Source organism: Triturus cristatus, chromosome 3_1 (genome assembly GCF_964204655.1).
Source record: "Triturus cristatus chromosome 3_1, aTriCri1.1, whole genome shotgun sequence".
NCBI classification, from domain to species: domain Eukaryota; kingdom Metazoa; phylum Chordata; class Amphibia; order Caudata; family Salamandridae; genus Triturus; species Triturus cristatus.
In genome coordinates this window covers 195,789,320-195,810,036 of record NC_140583.1, presented here as the reverse complement: position 1 = coordinate 195,810,036, position 20,717 = coordinate 195,789,320, and positions in this window count along the sequence as shown.

The following is a 20,717-nucleotide window of genomic DNA, read 5'->3' as shown; positions in this document are numbered from 1 at the left end:
TGGGTTCATCCAAGAGAGAAACACCGGCTTGAACTTGCACTGGCTTTTTTTAACTACTACAGTGGGTCCGGACAGAAACAAATTTGCTGTGGATAGCGGCATTTGATGTAGAAAAGTCATTGAACACCCTGAGTTGGCAATGCTTGACAACTGTGTTGGCAGGATTTGGCATTTTTTGAAATGGGTAAAGACAGTGTATGCAAAACCGCAGGCCAGAGCTAAGACGGGCAGCATTGTCTCTCCTCCTTTTGATATAGGATGAAATATTAGGCAGGGATGCCCATTATCGCCCATAGTTTTCATGCTTGCTATACAGACTTAAGACAGACTTAAGACAAACATTAAGACAAAATCATAACTTAAGTCTGTCTTAAGTCTGTCTTAAGTTTGTCTGAAGTCTGTCTTAAGTCTGTCTTAAGTCTGTCTTAGGTTTGTCTTAAGACAAACTTAAGACAAAATCCTAACTTCTGTAAATACCAAAAGTAGTAAGTTTAGGATTTTGTCTTAAGGTAGTACTGTGAATCAGGCCCTGAGCCTCTATTTGTGTCCATTCAACATTTTTTAAAGGATTCCTCCTTTTGAGGCAAGGAAATCCATTTTGTTCTATCATCATTTAGGAATGCATTTTCACAGCACAGTATACGTCTAACAAACAACTTATGAAGACACTTATTATTGTCATGATTGAACTTCTTATAGCAAATGGCTAGATAGCTCATCTTGAGAAAGTGATTCATAAGATTGTGTTGTAAATTATTCAGTCCTGATGCACTTGGGAGGGTTTGATGTTCTTAAGCTTTCTTTCGGCCCCCTGCTTCCATTTGGGTCGTTCTGCTCTTTGGCCATACTCTTGGCCACTACAAAGCTAATATGTCCCATCCTGTGAATAAAGCCCGATGCCTACCAGTGGTTTAAGAGTATTTCCTCCCACTTTTATAAAACTTGAGGCTTGTAATAACCTAGTATCACTCCTACCAATTAAACCATTATTTTCATATCTGCACTGGGATGTGGGAACAGAATTAACTTTACTAAGAAGTGGTGCAGCAAGGGTTTTTATCATAACATTTTATGACCACCGAGTAATTTTAATTCTTTTTAGTAATTTGCAATCTCTACCCATGGTTTTGTTGAACAATGGTTGGTTGAGCTCCAGGTTTGCTTGCTGCTATTTAAACATTCGAAAAATTCCAAACATTTGCGTGATTCAGTTTAACCCTTCAAGTAGATCCCCCCCACCCGCCGCTTCCACACAGCATCCCCAAATCTTTCTTCCAAATGTGTGCCCCTCTGCTCTCCATATATATGTTTTGCTGCCTAGGTCCTCATTCTGTCAGCCATTGTGGGTCTTGCAGAAGCAATTGTAATTTGGAACATTTCTAATTCCTTTTCCGTGTGGTTTTGACTCTTTCTTTTAAAGTCACATTCTGATAATATTTCTGCATTCATGCCTGGTTTAAGTATGTCAAACAGGGGCGAGGGGGAGCACAACTTGCAACTTTATTATCAAAGCGGATTCTTACTTCAGCAACAGTGGGAATTCCTACTGGCACATTAACGTCTGCCTCGTAATGTTCAGGTCAAAAACACCATATCCACTTTCCTGGGAAACCTATCTCAAATGCTCTCAGAGCCCCTGCAAGCTAAGATTCCCCTCTGTACGTTTGTGAGAGTTCTGGTTACACTGATATGAGTGGGGCCACAGCTGTAGGCACCTGCATTTCCATTTGTTTTCTAGCAATGTTTGGATCAGATCGATACCACTTTCAATAATAAATAAAAAAAGATCGATCAAGCTGATACAGGAAGCATTACTCAGTTCTCAAGATTTACTTTGGAGGTGAATGAGTTGGTTAAGACATTAAGGGCAGGGGGGCGTGGCTTGGTGCTGGAGGAAATGGCAGCTGCCTAGTGTTGCTACGTGCCGCGACCAGAGGTTTTTCACAGCGGCAGGTGGCAGGATCGCACTGTTAGTCCTCTTCTTGCGGGGACTTTCTTCCTAAGGATGCCTGGAATCCAGTAAGGATTTTCTGCAGTTGCGGTAAGCCCGATAACAGCAAATTTTGTTACAAATGTGCAATGCGTCTCCGTGACTGGCTCTGCGCCCACCATTTTGTAATTTTAACTCGCTCAGTGCGATATCAGCACCGCTGCATATCATTGTTTTTCCTACATTATGCTGCAATATAACTACTTCTTTTATTGAATGTATTGAAGTGTCCCTCCTTCTCCTGCAATTTTATTGTCCTTCCTATCAGAACAGCATGAGTTCTCCTGGAGTTTCCTACAGTTATTGAACATTTCTTCATAACCTGATATGTGAAGAACTTCCTACTAATGTGAAAGCTATTATAATTGATATAACTTTGAGTAACACTCTTTTTCTATAAAAGTGTGTGACGCGGTATCACATTACTTCAGAATTTTGCATTTCTAGTGCTACTCAATAATCTTGTCACGACCTTATTTCACCTACCAGAAACAGGTAACACCATTTTCTGCTATTCCTGTGAACCCTGTCTCAATCTTTTTGTTTTTCCTCCTCTGCAAGTAACATTTTTCTTCTGGATACTATAATATTAACGGTCTTCTCAAAGAAACAACGCTTCTTCTACTGCCACATATATGTCTATGGGGAGAATTAAATCTGTTAGAGGTGCGACTTCATCGTCCATTCTTTCTAGACGTCCTAAACCCACTGCAGTATTCACTTTGAGTCCCTTTTCTGTCTTACAGCTCGAAATGGAGGAACCTGGAGAAGTCACATCTCCCCAATGCACAGATACTGCATCTTTACCGCTTCCATCTATCTACACCAGTCGGGAAGAGTACTTCTAAAATACCATCCTCTTCTACTTACTCAACGATTAAGAGAGTAAAGAAGGATCCCCCTTCGCCAACCATAACTCCCCCACTAGCTTCCTTGGAACTCCTTCTTGATGAGATTTGAGCCCTTAAACCTTATATGACTGAAACTAACACTCGCTTACAAGCTATCGAAGATAAATGGTCAACTCTGGATACTAAATTAACCACAATAGAACATCAAATATTTTCTCTACATATTTCCTCTCAACAAATTCCTCCTATGAAAACAGACATTTCGCATCTGAAAAAACAAATAGAAAACCTTGAAAATCGGAGCAGAGTTAACAATCAACGCATATATGGTCTGCCAGAGGGAATGGAAGGCTCCAATTCTATCTCTTTTTTCCAATCTTTCTTACCGCAGGTCCTTCAACTTCCAGAGTCTCGATGACTTAACATACAGTGAGCCCATAGACTTGGTCGACCTCCACAAAATACATCTATTCAATAGAGTCAAAGAGGTGTATTTTTATATTTCTTGGAATACACAGAAAAACATCATATAACTTGCCAGGGATCTCAACTATGCAAAGACCACTGCTGACAAACGAAAGAATTAAGCATGCACCCAGCCTTGCGTAACCTAAACGCTAGATTTGGTCTAATACACCCCAGCCTTTTCAAAGTGACTTACAAAAACAAGACAACAACATATGAAGACCCGGCTGTGCTTCAACAATTTCTTGATGGCTGCAGAGAGGATTCCATGGAGTTTGCAGGAGCATCTTCTTCTTTAACATTCATTTCTTCATGCTGAAGTTAATTGTTAGTGTAATTCTACAATGTTCTCATGATATGTTCTACTAATTGTTTTCCTTTCCTTGTGTTTTTTCCCATCAGGTATTGATGTCTGTTCCTGGTCTACCCATTGTCATACAGCCCGTTTAATTCGATATTTTCCTCGTGGTTTCGTTCCATGGAATATCATGGCTGGCTGTCCCGACTTTCCTCCCATGTGGCTCCAACTCCCTCCATCCATGTTTGAGTATTTGGTATGTTTTATTGTTTTGTTTGTTCTTTGTTCCTGTCTTTTCTTCTTACTTCTCTTTCATTCTTTGTCTCCCCTTCTTTCCTTTTCCTCTTCTCCTTTCATTTCTCTTCTATATTTCAATATTTTCTGCCTTATATCTTATCCTATTATGATTGGATTGCTTACTTTTTGTTTTTCTCTTTATTGCGAACTTCTTACTATTTTCCTGTTTTGCTGTAATACTTTTCAAAAATAGTTTTTAGTTTTTATAGTTAATCAATGATCAATCGCCACTTTACCACATCGATTGTTGTCCCTCTTCCCTTGCCACTATTGGGCGGCTTTATTTCCTCTTCCGCCCCCTCCCAGCTCCTTCGAATCGCTCGCATTCTACGAGCCTCTGCACTACTCAGACTGATTCCGGTCTTTCGAGCGCCCGCACTGCGGATCTCCGCTCTGCCTTAAGTTACCCGGTAAGCCTTTCTCAGCCCTAGCGCTCCCTCCACCATGCCAGTTGGCTCCCGCATCAGCAATTTCCTTACTCTGTCACTGCTTTTCCCTGCAGGGACGACGCGCAGTCAACACACAACCTTCCCCTGGACCCCTGCCTCGCTCGGGAATCGAGGATCCTCCGTTGCTCCCTCCATGATCCTTCATCCCCACGGTCGCATACTACCCGCCGTACCCGCACCACCGGCATCTGCCACCTTCCCCCCTGACCCTTTGTGGTCACTACACCTCTCGGATTACGTCAATTTTGGCGCCTCCGGCTACTGTTTCTGTGAGTCCGTTATCACGCATTTTGTCCTCGTATTCTGCCCCCGCTTGATTTTCAGCACCTTCTCCCTCCTTCACTGCCTGGTTACTCAACTTCCTAGTTGGGATCTTCTTGGATGCACCACTCAAACTTTTTTCTGGACTTTATTTTTTCCCTTCCCTGCAGATTCTTCATACCTCCTCTCGCTATACCATAGTCATCTTCACCCTTTTTCACCCTCCCCCTTTTTTCTATCCTCATACCAATTAATCTGTTCTCTTCTCCCCCCTCCGCCATATTTCCATGAGTACGTCATTTTAATTGTCTTGTACCTCCCTTTCGCCCTCCTATCATTTTTATCCCCATACCAATTTATGATATTTCTTTCCCTTCTCTCCCCCTTCTTGCTTATCTCTTTCCCTCACCGACCTAGGCTAACTTCCCAGGCAATTCTGTCATCTACCTGTCCTGAAGAGATCCCACAATTGCCACAGGGATCGAAACGTCGTCGACAACCATCTCTAAACTCCTTTATAACTGTTATTTAACTGTCGGAGTATGGGATGCTTACTTGACTTTTTGTTACTGCCTATTTATCTGCACTAAAAAAGTCACCTTTTAACGTCACTTGCCTGGGTCTTGGAAATCGGCTGATTTCCCTTTTACCCTGCCACAGTTATACTCACTCACTGTTTTGTTATTTGTGCTTATTTACATGTGTTTCGCATTGATTAATATTCCTTGCATTGACTTTATACATAAACCCAATTTCGCATTGTATTAATTGCGGTATTTTGTTGATTCTTTGTGAATGGGACCGCTGTTCCTTATAAATATGTGTCTACCCTTGGTCCCGTCCGAATCCTAGGGTTTCCTTGTCTCTTACCTCGTCGCATATGTGAACAATAGCCATGCTCACAAAGGACTGCCAAGACACCACAAGCATTTGGTGTAAGAAACATCAGCTTCAGAAGGCCATTCCTTTGGGCTAACCACAATACTAGGATTACGTAGGGAAATGGTTATTTCTACATGATCTCCTCATTTCTTTTTTGACTTATGCATTGTTTTGTTTTTTAACTCTGTGAACCCATGCACCCAGCCCCAGTGCATGTGCTCTGACCATGAAAACATGTCCAAATGTGTTATCCTTCTAATTGACAAATGTAACTTACCTATAACTCTATAGTATCAGGTAAAAAATGTATCCAGTGCCTCAAAGTTGAATGTCGCTATTGGACTGCAGCACCACTGTGCTACCCACTACAAGCAACTACAGTGGCAATGCACCATCACTGCAGGCCAACCACTGAAGCCTGGCTGAGCAGTTATGAAACTGAAAATTCTATGTGTCAAAATAACCCCTTTTTGCAGGCCTAAGCCTTTCCTTTAAATGTTAATAAGTCACCCCTAAGTAGACATATCTGCCCATAAGGCAGGGTACATGTTATTTAAAAATAGGTAAAAGTTTAATGTTAAATGTACTTACAGTGATAAGGCACCAGAATGCTTTTTTTCACTGTAGCAGGGTTGGCAGGTCCATTGTAAAGCACTTGGATGCTGTATTAAATGTTATAACGTTATCTCCAAATAGGAAGCCTCAGCTAAACTAATTCTTACATTTTTTTAATTTTTTATACTATCCCAATTCACTAGTGATGATGGCATTATCATAAATAATTTGGAAAAGGTCATTTTAAAAATGTAACTTTCCCTGCCCATCGCCTCTGGAAGCACATTTGCATCAGCAAAAACTGTCAGCTGCCTGCGGAAAAGTAGCCTTCTTGAGTTGTGAAAACTGCTCACAGAGAATAACAAACGCCTTTGGTGTGGCATAGATAATTATTAGATGACAGCTAGGCAGGGCCATTATTCGTTCATTCAGTCTGATCACAGAAGAGGGGATGCTCATTTCCCTAGTGAGACCCCCAGTCTCTGCTCAGGGAGTGAACCACTTCAGCATCTTAGATTTGTGCAGAAACGGGTACTATGGGATTGTTACAGTAGAGTACACAGAACTGTGACAAACTTCTGTAATGCTATCCCCGGAAGCCTTTGCCCTATTAGTCAGGGAGGTGTTACAGTCAACCTTACCCACAGGCTAGTGCAAGGCATACAAGTGGGACCACTGGCACCCTCTTCAGAATGCTACTGAACTTGTGGAAGGCAGAAGAAGTAATGAATGTGAAAGGAGACCTGAAAGGCTAGACCTGTTCCTACTTGTACCCAGGACAAAGAAGTGGACTCCAAGCACCAGAAGAGCCAAGCTGACCAATTAACTCTGGATCTGCACTGAACCATGCTTGTGGCTTCTGCTGGGGTGAGTCTTGATCCCCAAGTGTGATCCTGAGGTCCTGGGATCCCTGCCTGTATCAAAGTGTACTCTTCATACCAACCTGCAAAACCTGGGACTTAGAAGCGTTTTTGCTCCAAAGAGGAAGAAGACAAACCTGCCAAATCAATCCAACTGAGGTGCATTGCAGCTGGACCATAGGTGCAGGTTGCTTCTTTTGTAAGCATTTCTGCGCAGGATATCACAGAGAGGGCATCTGGCCATTTGGAGCCCTGTTTGACACAGCGTGCTTCCCTGCCCCGCTAGAGGAATCCAGGCTCTAAAAGAAATGACTAAATTCAAACATAGAGATGTAGGGATGGGAGCTTCCCAAAATGGGCATGCTAATGCCCCCACCCTCTAAAAAACAAAAGGGGCAGACTTTCTGCCCCCATGTGGGCAGATGGGGTCAATAGCCCCCAGAAACACCACTAGGCACCAGGAATTATGTTTACTTTATATGTAGGGGTGGGAGAAGCCCAAAATGGGCATGCAATTACCCATCCACCAAAATACAAATTGGACAGTCTTTCTGTCTCCCTGGGGGTAAGAAAGCCACTAACCAACAGGGATAATGTTTTTTTGAATATACGGGGTGAGGGCTGCTCAAAATGGGCATGCCAATGCCCCACCCCTCAAATACAATGGGATAGTCTTTCTGCCCCTCTTAGGAGACAAATGATCCGATCCGCACCCTTATAAAAGAAGGTTGGGGGCTGCCCACAATGGGTAAAACCATGCTCCCATCCTAATTAAATTGCAAATAAAGTCTAGCTGCCCCCCCTCAGGAGGCAGATGGGAGATCGAGCCCTCAATCTGCCTCACTGTAATTGAGGATTTTTTTTTGTTTTATGAAAGAGGGGTGGGGGCTGTCCACAATGGGCATTGCCATGTTTCCACCCCACACAAATAGGGACCACTTACATATACAAATAAAAATAATCCCTGATGCATGTTGTGCTGTGCTTCCGGCCCCCGGTCTACGAATCAGAGCCTATGGCCCCCATATGCCCCCCATGGGGGGCAGGAAGTCTGAAAGTGCCCAAACACACTGGGGGAGGAAAGCCCTTGCCCAAGGGGCCACTTCCCCCTCACTGAGGTCTACTGGTGGATTCCTGCTTGGGGATCACCCTCCTGTGGTGATCCCCAGACAGGGATCCAGTAGGGAGGGGTGCCCTGTGAAAGGGGAGATTCTCTCCTTTCCAATGATACCTCTCCAGTGTGTCAATGTGCTCTGGGGGCTGAAAGAACCTCAGGAGTGTGTAGGAAGTGAAAGTGAAATAGGCGGATGGGCTCATTTCACTTTCTTTTCCTGTGAAATGACATCAGCACACCATGCGCGCTGATCTTTATCTTTATTTCAGTGAAAACCCAGTACAGCCTTAGGAGCTGGGGAAGCTATTCTCCAGCTCTCAAGGCTGTTTTGGAACAAAGAAATCCCTCTGGTGGCAGCACCAGAGGGATTTCGAGTGGCATGTGCGCGGACGAGCGAAAGTCGTCCAACACACATGAACACGGTTGCCACAGACAGCTCTCACGCATCCAATGCATGGAAGGGGTTAAAAAACAAAAATCTACAAATTATGAAAATAAAGAACAATTTAGCAAATAAAATGACATCAATAATACTATAAGGAGAATGGGATACGCTCCAACCCCGGTCATCTGTTTGGACTTAACCGGGCCATAGGACAATCTACAGCTGACCGTAATGCCATGTGGGTCAGATACAGAAACCAGGCTTACCCCGTCAGAGGTTTTACCTTCTAAATTTGTCTCTGAATGGAAAGTCAAAATGCTTCAGGAGTGAAAGGCAGCAGGCTATGGCCGAGAAATGTTCCAGAAGGCTGGATAGTTTTCGGACTAGATCCCAGTGAAGTTATTGACCTTTGCCAGAAAAGATATTTGAGCAGTAGAAATTTCAAATTTGCACTCAAATAAAATAAAATTGCTGGCCTGATACATTTGATGCCATCTATTTCATTTTAATCAGAAGGCCAAGGGGCACGCTGGGTGGTAGGAAAATTGTGCCCGCATGGTGATCCCACACAAACGTGTGATAAATGTGATTTTGTTTGGTTAAATTTGGGGTTTGCAGGGGATTCTGGACAGAAAAACGTTAGGAAATCCACACAAGCCACACCTCCCTGGACTTCCCTGTCTAGTTTTCAGAACTGTCTGGGTTTGGTAGGTTTTCATAGATGGCCACCGAGCCTACGACCAAAAACGCAGGTGACCCCCCTGAAAAAACAGATTGTTTTGTCATAGATAATTTTGAGGTCTCCACAATACTTGGCCCACCCACACAGGTAAGGTACCATTTTTATCAGGAGACCTGGGGGAATGCTGGGTGTCAGGAAATTTATGTCAGCCTGGTGATCCCACAACTTTCCCACACAGAATTTTGAGGAAAATTTGATTTTCTTAGTTAAATTTTAGGTTTGCAGGGGATTCTGGGTAGGAAAACATTGGGTGATCCACACAAGCTATAATTCACCACACTCCCCTGGGTGTCTAGTTTTCAGAAATGTTTGTGTTTTGTAGGCTTCCCTAGATGCCAGTCGAGCCCGAGACCAATAAAGCAGGTGTCTCTCTCACAAAACCAATTATTTTTGTGTTTGATAATTTTGAAGTGTCCGCAGTATGTTTTGGGCCATTTCCTGTTGCGCTCACTATGCCTACCCACACAAGTGATGGGCCATTTTTATCGAGGAACTTGGGGAAATGCTGGGAGGGTGGAAGTTTGTTGCTCACAGATTCCAGAACTTTCCATCACAGAAATGTGAGATTTTTTATTTTCTTTAAATAAAGTTTGAGGTGTGCTAGTGATTCTAGGTAACAGAACCTAGTGAGAGCCAGATAAGTCACCCCACACTGGATACCCCTGGGTGTCTAGATTTAAATTTTGTGCAGGTTTTCTAGGTTTCCCTAGCTACCTGCAGATCTAGGGTCCAAAATCTACAGCTGGGCACATTGCGAAAAAAGGGTCAGTTTTTACTGGAAAAATATGATGTATCCACGTTGCTTTTTAGGACAGTTCCTGTCCTGGCCACTAGGCCTGCCCACACAAGTGAGGTACCATTTTTATTGGGAGACTTGTGAAAATGCTGGGTGGGTGGCATTTTGTGGCTCTTCTGCAGATTCCAAAGCTTTCCATCACAGAAATGTGAGGAAAATGTTGTTGTTTTTTACAAAGTTTCAGGCTTGCAAAGGATTGTGTGTAACAAAACCTGGTTGGAACCACACAAGTCACCCCATCCTGAATTCCCCTGGTTGCCTAAATTCAACTTTTTTACAGGTTTGCTAGATTTACCTAGGTGCCGGCATAGCTGTGGTCCAAATTCCACATCTAGGCACAAAAAGGGTCAGTTTTCACTGGAGAAATGTGGTGTTCACGTTGTGTTTTGGGCTGTGTCCTGTCACGGGTACCAGGACTCCCACACAAGTGAAGTACCATGTTCACTGGGAGACTTAACAGAAAACAGAATTACCAATTGCCTTTCCATGCATTGCTGCCTTCCAAACATAAGATAATGTGTAAGAAAGAAGTCATTTTGAAAAATGCCCTCTAATTCACATGCTGGTATAGGTGCCAACACATTGAGAGATGTGCAAATAACCACTACTTCTAAACTCCATATTTTATTGCCATTTTGGAAATACATAGGATTCCTTGTTGCCTATTTGTCACTCTTTAAATTTTACCAAATGAATTGCTGTATACCTCGGTGAAACCATTGCAAGGTGCAGCTCAGTCATTAGCTCTGGGTACTTTGAGTTCTTGGGGAACTAAGTCCTATATATCCCCGCAACCATAAGGGTCCAGCTGACGTTACGGTATTCTACTTTTAAAAATCTTTCAGGTGAAAATGTAGGCACAAATGGCTGTTTTCTTCAGCTCAATTTCAGTATAATTTTTATTTCAACGATCTATAAAAAAAACCTTGAAGGATCTATACAAAGGACCCCTTGCTGAATTCAGAATGTTGTCTACTTTTCAGAAATGTATATCTTTCCAGGATTCATTATTGGGTTAATACCCATTTCTACCAATAATTGAAAGAAAGTTTAAAGCACAACAAATGGGAAAAATATCCTATGTGCTAGTAAAATGCCAAAACTATGTAGAAAACGTTAGTTTTCTGACAAAAGTCTGGCTGGACCTGAAAGCTGGGAAGATGGTGATTTTAGCACCACAAAACCTTTGTTGATACATTTTGCAGGAAAAAACAGACACTTTCTCCTGCAGCACTCTTTGCCCATTTTTCCCCCAAAAACCAAAATCTAGTTGTATTTTGGCAAATTTCTCGGTGTTCTCCAGGGGAATCCAGTAGCTCTGGGTACCCATAGAATCCTCTGAATGTTGGGAGAAAAGGACACAAATTTGGCCTTGAAACCTTATGTGGACAAAATGTCACGGGGGCCTGAGCACGAATTAACCCAAAGATTTGGCACAAAGGCTCAAAAGGCCTAGCAGTGAAGGGCTTAATTTTTTTGGTACATCGAATTGCTTTAGAGATTTTTTTTAGGTTAAGCCTGTCTGTTCTCTACCATAGCTACCAGGGGTTAAGTTGTGGTATCAATTACTGAACTGTTTACTAGATCTGACAAGAATAGTTACCTTATAACTTGTGGTGGGCTACCATCCATCCCAACTAATAATCAGCTTTCTCACAGAGTCGTTGAAGCAATTTAACACATTCCTTTGCCCACCTCCATGTTAAGCCCATGCAACAGAAAATATTAATGAAATTGTAATAAATATCGAAATGAGACATTCTAATGCAAGTTGAAGCTTCCACAAATGAAAGTGAAAACACATCAGTTAAATTCATACACAGGGGTCTACAAACATCTCAATATCTGTGAGAAATTTGTTGTATCAATCTTTGTTTTCAAATTAGCTTATTTTACAATTGAATATTGTATTAAATTTCATTTTGTAATTATCAACAGATTTAAACGAGAATGCTTGAAGTAGTATAAACAAATTTGAATATGATATTCTTTAATAAAGAGCTAATGTATCCGATGTAGAACTTTTTGTAAGATGTCAGAGTCAGAGGTTGAAATAATGGTGGATTTGTTTAGTTTCTCACTCTTATCAGTCGACAAAATGTGTACCAGTATTTTGGATATTACTAGGACCCATTATCATATAACTATGTCACAAAAGTGCTATGTAAGGAACGTCTAATTATTATTAAATATGTACACATTTAGTCCACATCATTAACCCCTTCAGTGCCCCGCCCTTTCCCCCTCCTGTGCCGGGCATTGTATTAGCGGGCGGGGTCCATGACGAGATAGTCTCGTCATGGGCACAACGCAACCGCGCTCCATGACGAGACTATCTCGTCATGGGCATAGAAGAGGTTAAGCCACTCCTAATCACAACAGGTGACCTTGCACTCTTGCTTTATTGTCGCAGAATATTAACCCACAAGTGCGTAATTGTTTTCAAGAGTACATTCCTACGTAAGGGATGGGGAGTATGTGTTTACTTATGTGTTCAGCCTACAAAGTTCATGATTGCTCACAATCATGTGCTCATGGTCATGCCCTTCGACCCTTACCCATCGTGGAAATGGACAGAGACATATCTATTGGCTGGAAGAAACCCCTATTCTATGTGGGAAGTTGAAATGAATCCCTGAAATTTTGTAGAACTGTAGTGGAAGGGTTTCCACATGGGGAAACATGTCTTCTTGTAGAAACAAAAGAAATACAAGTGCTATTGAATATCTACAATGACTTTGTACACAAATCAGTCTTGACCCCGTTCCTCATGGAAACAGTCCAGCCCAAACTGCCAAGCTAGGTCTTCCCTTGAACAGAAACAATCATCCCCTCAATAGCCAGGCTAGCTTGATTCCAGTGGCAAACGTGCAAAGGACCCACTTCTGAGCAAAAACCAACGGAAATGATGGACGGAATGTTGAACACTGCAAGCACTCACCCCCAGTCAACTGATCTGGGTTTAATCCATCACCGTTCTTTAGCCCACTCTGCCACCCTAGTTCAGACATGGCCGTATGCAAATCAGTCTGACCCTGTGCCTCGTGGGAACAGTCCAGCCCGAACTGCCAAGCCGTATCTTCCCTGGACCGGAAACAAGCTTCCTAGGACCGGTTTCTGGCATTTCAGCCATCTTCAGCCAGGCTTGCTTGAATCCAGTGGCAAAGTGAGCAAGGGACTCACTTCTGAGCATACCCTGCCAACTTATGGCGAACAAAGCAAAAACCAAAGGAAATGATGGACGGAGTGTTGAACACTGCAAGCACTCACCCCCAGTCAACTGATCTGGGTTTAATCCATCACCGTTAATTAGCCCACTCTGCCACCCCAGTTCAGACATGGCCATATGCAAATCAGTCTGACCCTGTGCCTCATGGGAACAGTCCAGCCCGAACTGCAAAGCCGTATCTTCCCTGGACCGGAAACAAGCTTCCTAGGACCGGTTTCTGGCATTTCAGCCGTCTTCAGCCAGGCTTGCTTGAATCCAGTGGCAAAGTGAGCAAGGGACTCACGTCTGAGCATACCCTGCCAACTTATAGGGAACAAAGCAAAAACCAAAGGAAATGATGGACGGAGTGTTGAACACTGCAAGCACTCACCCCCAGTCAACTGATCTGGGTTTAATCCATCACCGTTCTTTAGCCCACTCTGCCACCCTAGTTCAGACATGGCCGTATGCAAATCAGTCTGACCCTGTGCCTCGTGGGAAAAGTCCAGCCCGAACTGCCAAGCCGTATCTTCCCTGGACCGGAAACAAGCTTCCTAGGACCGGTTTCTGGCATTTCAGCCGTCTTCAGCCAGGCTTGCTTGAATCCAGTGGCAAAGTGAGCAAGGGACTCACGTCTGAGCATACCCTGCCAACATATGGCGAACAAAGCAAAAACCAAAGGAAATGATGGACGGAGTGTTGAACACTGCAAGCACTCACCCCCAGTCAACTGATCTGGGTTTAATCCATCACCGTTCTTTAGCCCACTCTGCCACCCCAGTTCAGACATGGCCATATGCAAATCAGTCTGACCCTGTGCCTCATGGGAACAGTCCAGCCCGAACTGGCAAACCGTATCTTCCCTGGACCGGTAACAACCTTTCTAGGACCGGTTTCTGGCATTTCAGCCGTCTTCAGCCAGGCTTGCTTGAATCCAGTGGCAAAGTGAGCAAGGGACTCACGTCTGAGCATACCCTGCCAACTTATGGCGAACAAAGCAAAAACCAAAGGAAAAAAAGCAAAAACCAAAGGCACAGGGTCAAGACTGATTTGCATATGGCTGGGTTCAAACTGGAACGGCATGGCGAGCAAAAAAACGATGGATTTAGGCCCAGATCTCTGTACTGGGGTGAATGTATGACATTGTTCAGCATTCTGTCCATCAATTGTTGTTTTTGCAAAGGACCCACTTCTGGGCATAAACTGCCAACTTAGGGATAACAAAGAAAACACAAGGAGATGATGGACGTAGCGCTCTTTAGCTCACTACACAACCCCAGTTCAGACCCAGCCAGACCCAGCCATATGCAAATCAGTCTTGACCCTGTTCCTCATGGGATCAGTCCAGCCTGAACTGCCAAGCCAGGTCTTCCCTGAACTGGAAACAAGCAGCGTGGAACCCGTTTCAAGGTAGCACCCCTCATCAGCCAGGCTAGCTTGACTACAGTGGCAAAGTGAGCAAGGGACCCATAACTGGGCATACCCTGCCAACACATTGTTAACAAAGCAAACACAAGGAGATGATGGACAGAGCACTGAAACTTTTCACTCACCCCCAGCCACAGATCTGGGTTAAATCCATCATCTTTTTAAGCTCACTTTGCCACCCCAGTTCAGACCCAGCCATATGCAAATCAGTCTTGACCCTGTTTCTCATGGCAACAGTCCAGCCCGAACTGCCAAGCCAGGACTTCCCTGGTCCAGAAACAAGCATCCTGGGACCGGTTTCGGGGTAACACCCCTCATCAGCCAGGCTAGCTTGGATCAATCCTGTGGCAAAGTGAGCATGGGGAACAGAGTCAAGACTGATTTGCATATGGCTGCGTTGAAACTGGAATGGCATGGGGAGCATATAAAGATGGATTTAGGCCCAGATCTCTGTACTGGGGTAAATGTTTGACATTGTTCAATATTCTGTCCATCAATTGTTCTTTTTGTATGTGTCACCCTGAGTAGTACGGGTATGCCCAGACCTGGGTCCCGTGCTCTCCATGCCACTAGAATCAAGCTATCCTGGCTGAAGAGGGTTGAAACCCCGAAACCGGTCTGGAATGCTTGTTTCCGGTCCAGGGAGAACCTGGCATGGCAGTTCAAGCTGGACTGTTCCCATTGGGAACAGGGTCAAGACTGATTTGCATATGGCTGGGTTTAAACTGGAATGGCATGGGGAGCAAAATAGCTATGGATTAGGCACAGATCTCTGCACTGGGTTAAATGTTTGACATTGTTCAACATTCTGTCCATCAACTGTTCTTTTCGAATTTGGCATACTCTTGAATAGCATTGTTAATGGTAGAAAAAAATGTAAATTCTCACCTTTATGGAAAGATAAGACTATGGGTGCAGACTTACAATTTGTGGTGTGCATTGGGCTCAATACGTCACGTATCCATTATATAGATTGACTTAGTCCATTTTAAATCTCTGAATTTTGCATATTGAATTTCAACTGCTCACTAGTTTATTTATTTTGTGAAAGTGAGAATTGTGGACCACTTGCAAGGAAGGGATGTTTAAGGTTCACTTTGAAAGCACCCAACAGAGCTGCATGCTGTAGAATGGCCAGGTTTAATTTAAGGGGCTCGATTACCAGCACAAGTACATCACCTCAAAATCTGACACTGCTGACGAATGGATTCAGCAGCAGTTTAAAAGTTCTAAAAAACGTGAGTGTAAAATTAAGCTGCAAAGTCTAAGTCTCATATCTGAGACTTCTTCTTAAAAAAGGTTATGATTTATTACAAGAGCTGGCGATGACTCGCTCAATGGCCCACCTTATTGCTTCTGAGCCAAGGGCCTCTAGTTCTGGTGCCCTGTGGGCTTGAGTGAAATGCATTAGTAGCCTGTTTTCCAACATCTCTGAAAACCACAGAGGTCGGCAGTCGAACATGCTCAATTGACATTTGTTCATGACTAGTGCTCGGTCACTTTATTGCTAGAGAATGTCAGGCACGCAGAGATAAAGGTTAAGGAAAAAGTAGACCAAAAAGTCAATATTTTGAAGAATAAAAGAGACCGGTGAGCTGCAGTGCTAGCCCTCAAATGGCAATGCAGTTTATTTTTTGTGGCTCAATGTCCCTCCTAAAATCGTCTCGGCCCCTGCACTGTCAATTGCAAAATCCTGGCCCGACAATGAAATCAATTGAGGGATTTGAATATGGCTGCCATTTCATTATCAGCAACCGATCAAGGTTAGGAGGCGACCTTCCGATAGACCACAGACAAATCTGCAAAGCTGAATAAACAGCAGTGTTACCATTTTCAAGCACCAACACGCTGTATTACAGCAAAAGATCGACTCCTCTCTGGGGACGGAGGCCGCAGTGAGTCATGCGCTTGACATTTTCTGAATATCAAAACACAATACTGCGGAATCAGTGTAAGTTCTTGATATCGGTGAGAAGTTCAGACATAAAGATGTTTACTTTCAGGTCGCAGCACGAAAACAAGCTTTTATGTCGTATTCTGAAGGTAGGATAGCAAGCGTATCATTTTGAAGGTACATCTTAGATGTATTAATTGGCGTGCTATCTCTCACAAGTTCTACAGAGAGTTAGCTAAATGTTTCCTTCAAGAAAAGTTCAATACAAACCCACACTTTAGTCTATTATGAAACTACTGTAAAAGTATATTATTATATCAACCCTATATAAATTCACGTCTCTAATGTCTTTATAATCGATGACTAGTGACCACTCAGTCACCGATTATAAAGAAAAGATGTCAGAACTCAACTTGTATAAGTTATTACAGTCTAGTTAGGATGTTACAATGCCTGCTGCCAGCAGCAGAGGTACAAGGAAGGTCAGGCCACAGAGCATAATTGGGGAAAGCAAGGAAAACAGAGATATGCTGTTCTTTCTTTTGTTCTATTTTAATAACTTACAATGCCAATCAGAGAGAATAGGTTTATCTTTTGCTCTGCTTTGATAGAGAAAAGCTAGACTTTTTCAGATTTTTTCTACACATTTCAAGCTACTGAAGTTTTTTTATTTTATTTTATTTTTTATTTTATTTTATTTTTTATTTTATTTTATGATCAATACAAAAGATACAATACTTAAAATTCGACCAAAATCAAAAACAGAAAAAAGAACGAAAACACAATTAGTCACAGTGATCATGAGCATAAACCAAAGTACATTAACGGTAGGGTATTGCATAATACATTGATTGTTTGACCAGATTGACACCTACACACATTTCAAATCGAGTATTTAACATAGGGCTCCTGCTTTTATGCACTCTCATGTCTGGCCTTCTAAGTAACCCTTGTATAAACTCCCAAAATTCTTAGGGCGGCTTCTAGGGGGGAGCAGTTCACTGTAGGATTCAGATTGTGTACTGCAGAACAGCATATCTCTGGATCATTGTGTCAGGGTGGGGGGTACCTCGCGCCCAATGCATTGCCACACTCGTTTTGCTATCAGAAGCCTCATGTCTTTTAGGCGCCTAATATCTTTACAAACCCATTTGGAGAAGCCCAATAGAGCTAGCAGTGGGTCTGGTCTCAGGGTTTCACCGGTGATGTCACTTAGTGTTGAGAATATTAGTAACCAAAAGTTAGCTATTGAGGGGCATAGCTATGCTAAGTGTACGAAGCCAGCAGACTCCTCTCCACATCTTTCGCATTTGTCGGTAACACACAGACCAAACCTATATAACCGGACTGGAGTATGATATATTCTATTGAGAAATTTAACTTGGATAAGGCGGTGTCGTCCGTTCAGGGTAATGCGTTGTGTTGCCTCACAGCAGTCCTTCCATGTGTCATCGTCTATCTGGACCTCTAAACCCGATTGCCATTCCAGCCTGGGCTTAGTGTATTGATTTCTGCGAAGTTCCTGTGGTTTACTGTATATATGCAAGACTAGCTTACTTGGGGAGTCTGTGCGTAAAATTGTAGTAAAGGGCACAACTTCCAGAGGTTCCTACAACTCCTTGCCCAGCAACTCTCAGAGTGCACGCTGGACTCTAGAAGTTGAATATCGTTAAGGAGGAAACATCAGACTTATTAGAGACCAACTCTTCCCAGACACAGCCCCTCCCATTGCAAATAAATATCCAATTACTGAAATTTTCCAGGGTTTGCATGGCCCACACTACTTCTGGTTCTTTGATAGTTGGGAGCCAAGCGCACCACTCAAAGGGGGTTAAAGGGGAGGAAAGGATGGAGACCGTCTGGAGGATTGTTAGATTATGCCAGGTGTGTGTGGTTGCGTTTATGGAATCTAAGGTCCCAGTGCGTCGTATCGCCGTGTGGAACAGTGCTGTAGACAAGTGAGAAGGAGTCACTGCCACCCTCTCTATGTGGAGATGAGGGGGTGTTGGTGTAACCAGTAAAAGATCTGTGAGCATTGAGCCTCCAAATAATAGAGGTCCAAATCCGGGGCGCTCAACCCCCCCTATCGAGTATGGGAAAGTAAGAACATCCCATCCGGCCCGTGGTTGTTTACCGGCCCAAGCCAATTTGACCTGCAAAGACTTAAGATGATGGAAAAAGTGAGCTGGGAGGACAATTGGTATATTTAAAAACAAAAAGAGGAGTCTAGGTAGCATTATCATCTTCATGAGCGATATCCATCCTTGGAGTGATAAGGGGAGTCAAATCCACCTATTAATATCGTCTTCCAGCCTAGCAATCACTCTGCCGTAGTTCTCCTTAAATACTGTTTCCGAGCATGTGTGCTTGGATCCCCAAGTATCGCACCGGGTCTGTAGACCAAGCCAAGTGGAAATCCAAATCCACTGGGAGCATTGCTGGGGGGAGGGGAAATAAGGTAGACTTTGACCAGTTTATTTTAAGTCCCGAAAATTCCCCAAAGTTCACTACCTCCCTTAACACTGAAGAAAGGTTAGGCTCTGGGTCACAAATGTACAGGAGCGTATCCACAGCATATGAGGATTTTATCAAATTGTAATTGGGTAAACGGATCCCCCTGTGGCTGTGGTACTCCCTGAGGGCACACGCCAATGGCTCCACGACCTGCGCATAGAGAAGCGGGGATAGCGGGCAACCCTGCTGGGTGCCCCTGGAAATTTCCAGAGGGGAAGTGACAATGTTACCCACTCTCACTTGGGCCATTGGGGAGGTATAAAGGACTTTCACCAGACTGGTGAAGAGGCTCCCCAGCCCCATGAGCTCGAGCACCAGCAGCATAAAATTTCATTCCACGGAATCAAAATCTTTTTCAGCGTCTAGGAAGATCGCTTCCACCTTGGTATCTGGCTTGGTGTGTTGACTAGCTCCAAACACTGTACTTAAGTTGTGAGTTAATTTACGTCCAGGGATGAATCCTGCCTGTTCGGGGCCAACTAAGGATGGGATAAGGGGAGCCAATCGATTTGCAAGGATCTTGGCAAATATTTTAGTGTCCACATTCAGAAGGGACAGTGGCCTGTATGAAGTGCAATTGTGTGGTGGTTTGCTCAGCTTTAGGAGAGCGACTAGAAAGGCTTTGCGCATCATAGGTGGCACGAATCCGCATTTGTCAATTTCCTCAAATAAAGAAATCAAATGAGGGGTCAGCTGCTCTCTGAACGCTTTATAGAAGGCCACCGTGAGCCCATCCTGGCCTGGAGCGCTGTTGGCACGCATTGAACGCAGCGCATCTAGGACTTCCCAGGCCTCCAGTGGTCTCATCAGGTACTCTCTGTGGTCATCTGACAATTAAGGTAGTTTTATGTAGTCCAAGTATTCCAGCATGTTTGTGTCCGTGCTGTGGGATTTGGAGCTATATAAATCAGAGTAGTAACCCCTAAAGCGCTGCGCTACATTGTCAGGGATGCTGGTCTTCTCACCTGAGTCTAGGCTCATCTTTATGGGGCCTGCATTTTCCCACCTACCTCTCATTGTAGCTGCCAACGTGGCTCCGGGACGTTCCCCCTCCCCGTACGTCCTCGCTATTGCGTATTTTCCCATTAGTTTAATTTCGGAACGCTGCTCCTATTTACTCTTTATCACCCTATTTAATGACATTGTATGCTTCTTTTCTTTTTAAAACCACTCATCACGTACCCAAGACGTTAGTTCATGCTAACTGAATAACACATTCTATGACATTGTGAGTTTATTTTCTTTTTAACATCACTCACCATGAACTTAAGAAGTCAGTTCACAAGCTAACTTAATAACACTATTGCATATTTTATATTCACAAGGATGGATTTCTCACTGCTTCATTGCATATTTTGTTCAATTGTAGAACGACCCTTAATGAAGGGCACAATGCCCGAAATGCATTGGATAATATTTAAGAAGTACAATGGATCATGATTATCGCTATTGAATTAGCACGAAGATGGATTGAATTTAAGTCCATTAAACAATACTATTGGATTGCAAACCTCGACTACTTGCTTTTGTATCATCAAACATAAAAGGATTTAAACCCTCTTAGGGTGCACAATTGTGCCTAGGGGGATTTCACCCAGTTTTCTGGGATAAACTATCGAGACAATACTTGGCCTCGCACAAAATCAGAGAGCGATAACCCAAGAGCACATTAAGTTTACAATATTGATTTAACCATTAATTAAAACAAGAGGCTGTGCACTAGGATTT